Source organism: Aquarana catesbeiana, linkage group LG08 (assembly GCF_042186555.1).
Source record: "Aquarana catesbeiana isolate 2022-GZ linkage group LG08, ASM4218655v1, whole genome shotgun sequence".
Taxonomy (NCBI): Eukaryota; Metazoa; Chordata; class Amphibia; order Anura; family Ranidae; genus Aquarana; species Aquarana catesbeiana.
In genome coordinates this window covers 3,563,289-3,573,725 of record NC_133331.1, presented here as the reverse complement: position 1 = coordinate 3,573,725, position 10,437 = coordinate 3,563,289, and the positions used below count along the sequence as shown (strand labels likewise).

General features: G+C 50.2%; 1 protein-coding gene across 1 annotated transcript in view; it reads left to right on the top strand.

The window, feature by feature from the left end:
• Positions 1-2,929: 2,929 nt before the first annotated feature.
• Positions 2,930-10,437, top strand: part of LRRC23 (leucine rich repeat containing 23) — a 29,639-nt gene continuing 22,131 nt past the window's right edge. Inside the window, exon 1 of the mRNA XM_073595433.1 lies at positions 2,930-3,086. The gene's annotated coding sequence lies outside the window, so the exon portion shown is untranslated. The remainder of the gene's footprint in view (positions 3,087-10,437) is intronic.

Below are 10,437 nucleotides of genomic sequence, written 5' to 3'. Positions count from 1 at the left end.
AGTAAGGGCAGATGATTCATGTAGCATTTACTCCCTGGAATCCATCTGCCCTTATCTCAGGCATGCAGGTAGGAGGGTGTGCTTAGCTGAGAAAGCCCCTCCTCCACATGTAAAAAAAAACAATGCCCATGAAGACCCCTGGGATGTATGACATCATTTTGGCCTAGGCCAGAAACCAGGAAGTAACTAAAGAAATATCTTAAAAAATAGTTTAAGTAAATCTAATCTCCCTTCCTCCCTATTTACTAAAGTGAGCAGCAGAAGAATGAAATGTTCGTTGGTGAGAGAGTTTAGTTCCACTTTAAGATTTCCCTTAAGAGGGTGAAGGCGTAATGTAAAGAAATGTCCACTAGATGTCACCAAAGGTATACGAAAAATTCTACTAGACATTGGAAATAGTTACATTGATTGTTTATCAAAAGTGTTTTTACATGCTGTATATATATATATAATATGTATCTAATCAGACTGTTACATTTATTAAGGGTTCGTCTCCATAAACACGTGTGTCTACAAAAGTGTGATTTTTGTTACAAAAACGCATGTACAGTACATTTTTAACGTGTTGCAGTTAAAATTGAATGCGGCCCAATACACGTTTATATGCGCTTTACATGCATTTCTCCTCCATTTTTTCCCCAATTTCCCCCCTTCAAACACACATGACGGGTGAAAAAGCATCGATTAAACCAGAACTTTAAGACGACCTGCGTGTGCCTGGCTCCGCCCCCTCCCTCTCCACCTACCGCAATTCCATATTCTTTTTTTATATTTTTTTTGCTTTTACATTTTTTTGTTTCGGAGGGCAGCATTTCCTTTTTATTCTCTAGACAAGAATGATGGTGTGCACACACGCACAGACGTGCTGAACGGCTCGGCCGGGCTTCAGGACCCAGCAGAGACCTTTGGAACAGCTGCGCATGCGCGGGGCACCCACGCACGCGCGCAACGAGGTCAGCGCAGTCGAGGAGCTCTATAAACCCGCGCCTGCGTACACGCCGCACGCAGCTTGGTGGCCTTGGTGGCGCATCGGCACATGTGCCGGACGATCAAAAATGTTGCGCATTTTTTTGGGGGGGGCCGAGCCGCAATCAAGGGGGATCGAAAGTTCCTCTTTAAAAAAGCGTATTATGTTTTTTAGTATGTTTTCTGCATTTACAATTCGTTACCACTCATTACAATGTATCATGGTTTTTTTTTTAATAGCTGCACTAAAGTCGCAGCAGCAGGATTTTTCTTTTTTTGGGGGGGGGCGGGGTTCTACCCTGGGTTCACAGCTATGGTTTCCTATGGTAGACATTCACATCTGTGCGTTTTTTTAATCCGGTGCATTTTTTGGAAAGGGTCAGGAAGTTTTTTTTCCTGCAGCAGATCGGGTTTTGCCTGTAATAGACTTCAATGGACCCGCAACAAAAACATGTTTTTTCTTGCTTTTTTGCATTTTTGTTTGTTTTTCAAAAACAAACTGTGAATAGCTGGTTGTTAAGGAGCGGGGTCGGGAAGCCGGCCGCCACGTCCTTAGCAACCGATGAGTCCTCAGCTGTCAGCGGGATGTCCCACTGACAGCTGACTGTAAGGATTTGCCGGCAATAAAAAAAACCTGGGAAAAAAACGGAGTGGGGTCCCCTCCCCCCCCTAATCCATACCAGGCCCTTCAGGTCTGGTTTTTGATTTTGAGGGGAACCCCACTCCAGAATTTAAAAAAATGGCGTGCCCCCCAAAATCCATACCAGATCCTTATCCGAGCATGCAGCCCAGCAGGTCAGGAAAGGGGGGGGATGAGCGAACGCTCCACCCCCTCCTGAACCTTACCAGGTCACATGTCCTCAAAATGGGGGGGTGCTTTGAGGTGGGGGTGGGGCTCAGCATCCCTTCCAAAGATCCTTGTTAATGGGGACATGGGCCTCTTCCCCACAACCCTGGGCTGTGGTTGTGGGGGTCTGGGGGTGAATGAGTGTGGGGTGCAAAGTACCACTACCCATTCACCAAAAAAAAAGATCTACTGTAAAAATGACAGTAGGCAGTTTTTGACAATTCCTTAGAAAAAAAATTTAAAATAATGCCCCCGCCCCCGGTTAAGATCGATCGTCAATCACGATGCCCGCCGCCAAATCGGAAAATAGAACCCCGCCGCCAGCTGATGGCTCATTGGTTGTTAGGCACGCAGGCGCCATTTTTAAAACCCCACCAAACCAACCGGCACGTTACTGCGGGATCATTCATTTTGGTGGCCGTAAACGCCCCCCCACGTTTCCTAGACCTAATGGCATCCGTGGGCGTCCGCAAAAAGGCAGAGCGCGTTTCTGTGCGGTCTGGGGAAAATTCGCACTTTCACAGTGCCTTCCCGTACCCCGAGCGGTGTGAGCGAGCGCCAGGACGTAGCCTCCACCGGCGCGCAGCCAATCAGCTTGAAGAAGTTTTTGGGCTGCATTCACATCTGAGTGGAGAAGGAAACGGGAGGCAGAAACGCGTAAAAAGGGGCGCGTCGCTCTTGCGGCGCCGATATTTCTTAATAGCGGCAGCGACTGAGCGTGAAAATGGAGCCTTCATTTTCTAGGCTAGAAGCTGATTGGTTGCTACGGGCAACGTCACCATTTGGGCAGAACGTGTCTGAGATGCCCCCCCCCTCCGTATGTCAGGGAAGGGGAATTCTGGGAGTACTATAATGGTAAACTATTGATGGAAATCCACTGCCCCATGTGTGGCATATTGATGAAATGGGTTATTGGTTATAGATCGGTTATTCCTATCGGATCAGAAAAGAAATTGATCATTTATTGATGGGTGTATGTGTACAGGGGGGATTGTACAGTGACGATGACGATAAAGATGACGATAATGATGAGGATGATGGGGGTGACAGGTTCTCTTTGTGGAAAAAGCTGTGACTGTGCTGCTATGGTAACCAGTAATAATGGCTGCTGCTGGGGAGGGCGAGGCCTGAGGGGGGCGGGGATTTTTTCCTGCCAGACTTGTCTGTTTACACTTCCAGCAGTTTCTACGGCAACCGGTGACACTTTCTGAGATTTCCTGCAGTGACAACGTCTGGAGAGAGCTGAAGAGAGAGAAAGAAGAGCGAGCGAGAGGTGACACAAGGGAGACTTTATCCCCTACACTGTCCTCCATACTGCCTGCTCTGTCATCTCTGTCCTCTATACTGCCCGCTCTGTCATCTCTGTCCTCCATACTGCCTGCTCTGTCATCTCTGTCCTCTATACTGCCTGCTCTGTCATCTCCATCCTCTATACTGCCTGCTCTGTCATCTCTGTCCTCTATACTGCCTACTCTGTCATCTCTGTCCTCCATACTGCCTGCTCTGTCATCTCTGTCCTCCATACTGCCTGCTCTGTCATCTCTGTCCTCTATACTGCCCGCTCTGTCATCTCTGTCCTCCATACTGCCTACTCTGTCATCTCTGTCCTCCATACTGCCTGCTCTGTCATCTCTGTCCTCTATACTGCCTGCTCTGTCATCTCCATCCTCTATACTGCCTGCTCTGTCATCTCTGTCCTCTATACTGCCTACTCTGTCATCTCTGTCCTCCATACTGCCTGCTCTGTCATCTCTGTCCTCCATACTGCCTACTCTGTCATCTCTGTCCTCTATACTGCCCGCTCTGTCATCTCTGTCCTCCATACTGCCTACTCTGTCATCTCTGTCCTTCATACTGCCTGCTCTGTCATCTCTGTCCTCTATACTGCCTGCTCTGTCATCTCTGTCCTCTATACTGCCTACTCTGTCATCTCTGTCCTCCATACTGCCTACTCTGTCATCTCTGTCCTTCATACTGCCTGCTCTGTCATCTCTGTCCTCTATACTGCCTACTCTTTCATCTCTGTCCTTCATACTGCCTGCTCTGTCATCTCTGTCCTCTATACTGCCCGCTCTGTCATCTCTGTCCTCCATACTGCCTACTCTGTCATCTCTGTCCTTCATACTGCCTGCTCTGTCATCTCTGTCCTCTATACTGCCTACTCTGCCATCTCTGTCCTTCATACTGCCTACTCTGTCATCTCTGTCCTCTATACTGCCTGCTCTGTCATCTCTGTCCTCTATACTGTCTGCTCTGTCATCTCTGTCCTCTATACTGCCTGCTCTGTCATCTCTGTCCTCCATACTGCCTGCTCTGCCATCTCCATCCTCTATACTGCCTGCTCTGTCATCTCCGTCCTCTATACTGCCTGCTCTGTCATCTCTGTCCTCCATACTGCCTACTCTGTCATCTCTGTCCTCCATACTGCCTACTCTGTCATCTCTGTCCTCTATACTGCCCGCTCTGTCATCTCTGTCCTCCATACTTGCCTGCTCTGTCATCTCTGTCCTCCATACTGGCCGCTCTGTCATCTCTGTCCTCCATACTGCCTGCTCTGTCATCTCTGTCCTCCATACTGCCTGCTCTGTCATCTCCGTCCTCTATACTGCCTGCTCTGTCATCTCTGTCCTCTATACTGCCTGCTCTGTCATCTCTGTCCTCCGTACTGCCTGCTCTGTCATCTCTGTCCTCCGTACTGCCTGCTCTGTTATCTCTGTCCTCCGTACTGCCTGCTCTGCCATCTCCATCCTCTATACTGCCTGCTCTGTCATCTCTATCCTCTATACTGCCTGCTCTGTCATCTCTGTCCTCTATACTGCCTGCTCTGTCATCTCCATCCTCCATACTGCCTGCTCTGTCATCTCTGTCCTCTGTACTGCCTGCTCTGTCATCTCTGTCCTCTATACTGTCTGCTCTGTCATCTCTGTCCTCTGTACTGCCTGCTCTGTCATCTCTGTCCTCCGTACTGCCTGCTCTGTCCTGCCTGCTCTGTCATCTCCATCCTCTATACTGCCTGCTCTGTCATCTCCGTCCTCCATACTGCCTGCTCTGTAGTCTCTGTCCTCCATACTGCCTGCTCTGTCATCTCTGTCCTCCATACTGCCCGCTCTGTCATCTCTTTCCTCTATACTGCCTGCTCTGTCATCTCTGTCCTCCATACTGCCTGCTCTGTCATCTCTGTCCTCTATACTGCCTGCTCTGTCATCTCTGTCCTCCATACTGCCTGCTCTGTCATCTCTGTCCTCTATACTGCCTGCTCTGTCATCTCTGTCCTCCATACTGCCTGCTCTGCCATCTCTGTCCTCCATACTGCCTGCTCTGTCATCTCTGTCCTCTATACTGCCTGCTCTGTCATCTTTGTCCTCTATACTGCCTGCTCTGTCATCTCTGTCCTTTATACTGCCTGCTCTGTCATCTCTTTCCTCCATACTGCCTGCTCTGTCATCTCCGTCCTCCATACTGCCTGCTCTGTCATCTCTGTCCTCTATACTGCCTGCTCTGTCATCTCTGTCCTCCATACTGCCTGCTCTGCCATCTCCATCCTCTATACTGCCTGCTCTGTCATCTCCATCCTCCATACTGCCTGCTCTGTCATCTCTGTCTTCTATACTGCCTGCTCTGTCATCTCTGTCCTCTATACTGCCTGCTCTGTCATCTCTGTCCTCTATTATGCTTGCTATGTTATCACTGTCCTCTATACTGCCTGCTCTGTCATCTCTGTCCTCTATACTGCCTACTCTGTCATCTCTGTCCTTCATACTGCCTGCTCTGTCATCTCTGTCCTCTATACTGCCTACTCTGTCATCTCTGTCCTCCGTACTGCCTGCTCTGTCATCTCTGTCCTCTATACTGCCTACTCTGTCATCTCTGTCCTTCATACTGCCTGCTCTGTCATCTCTGTCCTCTATACTGCCTACTCTGTCATCTCTGTCCTTCATACTGCCTGCTCTGTCATCTCTGTCCTCTATACTGCCTGCTCTGTCATCTCTGTCCTCTATACTGTCTGCTCTGTCATCTCTGTCCTCTATACTGCCTGCTCTGTCATCTCTGTCCTCTATACTGCCTGCTCTGTCATCTCTGTCCTCTATACTGCCTACTCTGTCATCTCTGTCCTTCATACTGCCTGCTCTGTCATCTCTGTCCTCTATACTGCCTACTCTGTCATCTCTGTCCTTCATACTGCCTGCTCTGTCATCTCTGTCCTCTATACTGCCTGCTCTGTCATCTCTGTCCTCTATACTGCCTGCTCTGTCATCTCTGTCCTCTATACTGCCTACTCTGTCATCTCTGTCCTTCATACTGCCTGCTCTGTCATCTCTGTCCTCTATACTGCCTACTCTGTCATCTCTGTCCTTCATACTGCCTGCTCTGTCATCCCTGTCCTCTATACTGCCTATTCTGTCATCTCTGTCCTTCATACTGCCTGCTCTGTCATCTCTGTCCTCTATACTGCCTGCTCTGTCATCTCTGTCCTCTATACTGTCTGCTCTGTCATCTCTGTCCTCTATACTGCCTGCTCTGTCATCTCTGTCCTCTATACTGCCTGCTCTGTCATCTCTGTCCTCTATACTGTCTGCTCTGTCATCTCTGTCCTCCATACTGCCTACTCTGTCATCTCTGTCCTCTATACTGCCTGCTCTGTCATCTCTGTCCTCTATATTGCCACCCACCTATCCATCTTTATTACCCCATCCATCTACAATTATATTTCCTTTCCTATCTCCCCTTCCCCCATCCATATCCTTTCATAACCCCCCAGCTATCTCCCTGCCCCAATCAGCCTTCATTCATAATCTCCTACCTGTCTCACTTTATTACCCCCATCCATTCATGAGGAGGCAATCCTAAAATCTCAGTGCATTCTCCAGGTGGGATCTGAACCCAGAGCTGTACGAAAGAAGAGCTGACTACTTACCTTCCATACTGCCCCAACATCAACACTCACCTCACCATGATCTCCATACTGCCCCAACATCAACACTCACCTCACCATGATCTCCATACTGCCCCAACATCAACACCCACCCACCTCACCATGATCTCCATACTGCCCCAACATCAACACCCACCTCACCAGGATCTCCATATTGCCCCAACATCAACACCCACCCACCTCACCATGATCTCCATACTGCCCCAACATCAACACCCACCCAGCTCACCATGATCTCCATACTGCCCCGACATCAACACCCACCCACCTCACCATGATCTCCATACTGCCCCAACATCAACACCCACCTCACCATGATCTCCATACTGCCCCAGCATCAACACCCACCTCACCATGATCTCCATACTGCCCCAACATCAACACCCACCCACCTCACCATGATCTCCATACTGCCCCATCAACACCCACCTCACCATGATTTCCATACTGCCCCAACATCAACACCCACCTCACCATGATCTCTATACTGCCCCAACATCAACACCCACCTCACCATGATCTCCATACTGCCCCAACATCAACACCCACCCACCTCACCATGATCTCCATACTGCCCCAACATCAACACCCACCTCACCATGATCTCCATACTGCCCCAACATCAACACCCACCCACCTCACCATGATCTCCATACTGCCCCAACATCAACACCCACCTCACCATGATCTCCATACTGCCCCAGCATCAACACCCACCTCACCATGATCTCCATACTGCCCCAACATCAACACCCACCCACCTCACCATGATCTCCATACTGCCCCATCAACACCCACCTCACCATGATCTCTATACTGCCCCAACATCAACACCCACCTTACCATGATCTCTATACTGCCCCAACATCAACACCCACCCAACTCACCATGATCTACATACTGCCCCAACATCAACACCCACCCACCTCACCATGATCTCCATACTGCCTCAACATTAACACCCACCCACCTCACCATGATCTCCATACTGCCCCAACATTAACACCCACCCACCTCACCATGTTCTCCATACTGCCCCAACATCAACACCCACCTCACCATGATCTCCATACTACCCCAACATCAACACTCACCTCACCATGATCTCCATACTGCCCCAACAACACACACCAACCTCACCATGATCTCCATACTGCCCCAACAACACCCACCTCACCATGATCTCCATACTGCCCAAACAATAACACCCACCTACCTCACCATGATCTCCATACTGCCCCAACATCAATATCCACCCACCTCACCGTGATCCCCATACTGCCCCAACATCAACACCCACCTCACCATGATCTCCATACTGCTCCAACATCAACACACACCTCACCATGATCTCTATTCTGCCCCAACATCAACACCCACCTCACCATGATCTCCATACTGCCTCAACATCAACACCCACCCACCTACCTCACCATGATCTCCATACTGCCCCAACATCAGCACCCACCCACCTCACCATGATCTCCATACTGCCCCAACATCAACACCCAACTCACCATGATCTCCATACTGCCCCAACATCAACACCCACCCACCTCCCATGATCTCCATACTGCCCCAACATCAACACCCACCCACCTCACCATGATCTCCATACTGCCCCAACATCAACACCCACCCAACTCACCATGATCTCTATACTGCCCCAACATCAACACCCACCCACCTCACCATGATCTCCATACTGCCCCAACATCAAGACCCACCCACCTCACCATGATCTCCATACTGCCCCAACATCAACACCCACCCACCTCACCATGATCTCCATACTGCCCCAACATCAACACCCACCCACCTCACCATGATCTCCATACTGCCCCAACATTAACACCCACCCACCTCACCATGATCTCCATACTGCCCCAACATCAACACCCACCTCACCATGATCTCCATACTACCCCAACATCAACACTCACCTCACCATGATCTCCATACTGCCCCAACAAAACACACCCACCTCACCATGATCTCCATACTACCCCAACAACACCCACCCACCTCACCATGATCTCCATACTGCCCCAACAATAACACCCACCCACCTCACCATGATCTCCATACTGCCCCAACATCAACACCCACCTCACCATGATCTCCATACTGCCCCAGCATCAACACCCACCTCACCATGATCTCCATACTGCCCCAACATCAACACCCACCCACCTCACCATGATCTCCATACTGCCCCATCAACACCCACCTCACCATGATCTCTATACTGCCCCAACATCAACACCCACCTTACCATGATCTCTATACTGCCCCAACATCAACACCCACCCAACTCACCATGATCTACATACTGCCCCAACATCAACACCCACCCACCTCACCATGATCTCCATACTGCCTCAACATTAACACCCACCCACCTCACCATGATCTCCATACTGCCCCAACATTAACACCCACCCACCTCACCATGTTCTCCATACTGCCCCAACATCAACACCCACCTCACCATGATCTCCATACTACCCCAACATCAACACTCACCTCACCATGATCTCCATACTGCCCCAACAACACACACCAACCTCACCATGATCTCCATACTGCCCCAACAACACCCACCTCACCATGATCTCCATACTGCCCAAACAATAACACCCACCTACCTCACCATGATCTCCATACTGCCCCAACATCAATATCCACCCACCTCACCGTGATCCCCATACTGCCCCAACATCAACACCCACCTCACCATGATCTCCATACTGCTCCAACATCAACACACACCTCACCATGATCTCTATTCTGCCCCAACATCAACACCCACCTCACCATGATCTCCATACTGCCTCAACATCAACACCCACCCACCTACCTCACCATGATCTCCATACTGCCCCAACATCAGCACCCACCCACCTCACCATGATCTCCATACTGCCCCAACATCAACACCCAACTCACCATGATCTCCATACTGCCCCAACATCAACACCCACCCACCTCCCATGATCTCCATACTGCCCCAACATCAACACCCACCCACCTCACCATGATCTCCATACTGCCCCAACATCAACACCCACCCAACTCACCATGATCTCTATACTGCCCCAACATCAACACCCACCCACCTCACCATGATCTCCATACTGCCCCAACATCAAGACCCACCCACCTCACCATGATCTCCATACTGCCCCAACATCAACACCCACCCACCTCACCATGATCTCCATACTGCCCCAACATCAACACCCACCCACCTCACCATGATCTCCATACTGCCCCAACATTAACACCCACCCACCTCACCATGATCTCCATACTGCCCCAACATCAACACCCACCTCACCATGATCTCCATACTACCCCAACATCAACACTCACCTCACCATGATCTCCATACTGCCCCAACAAAACACACCCACCTCACCATGATCTCCATACTACCCCAACAACACCCACCCACCTCACCATGATCTCCATACTGCCCCAACAATAACACCCACCCACCTCACCATGATCTCCATACTGCCCCAACATCAACATCCACCCACCTCACTGTGATCTCCATACTGCCCCAACATCAACACCCACCCACCTCACCGTGATCTCCATACTGCCCCAACATCAACACCCACCCACCTCACCATGATCTCCATACTGCCCCAACATCAACACACACCTCACCATTATCTCTATT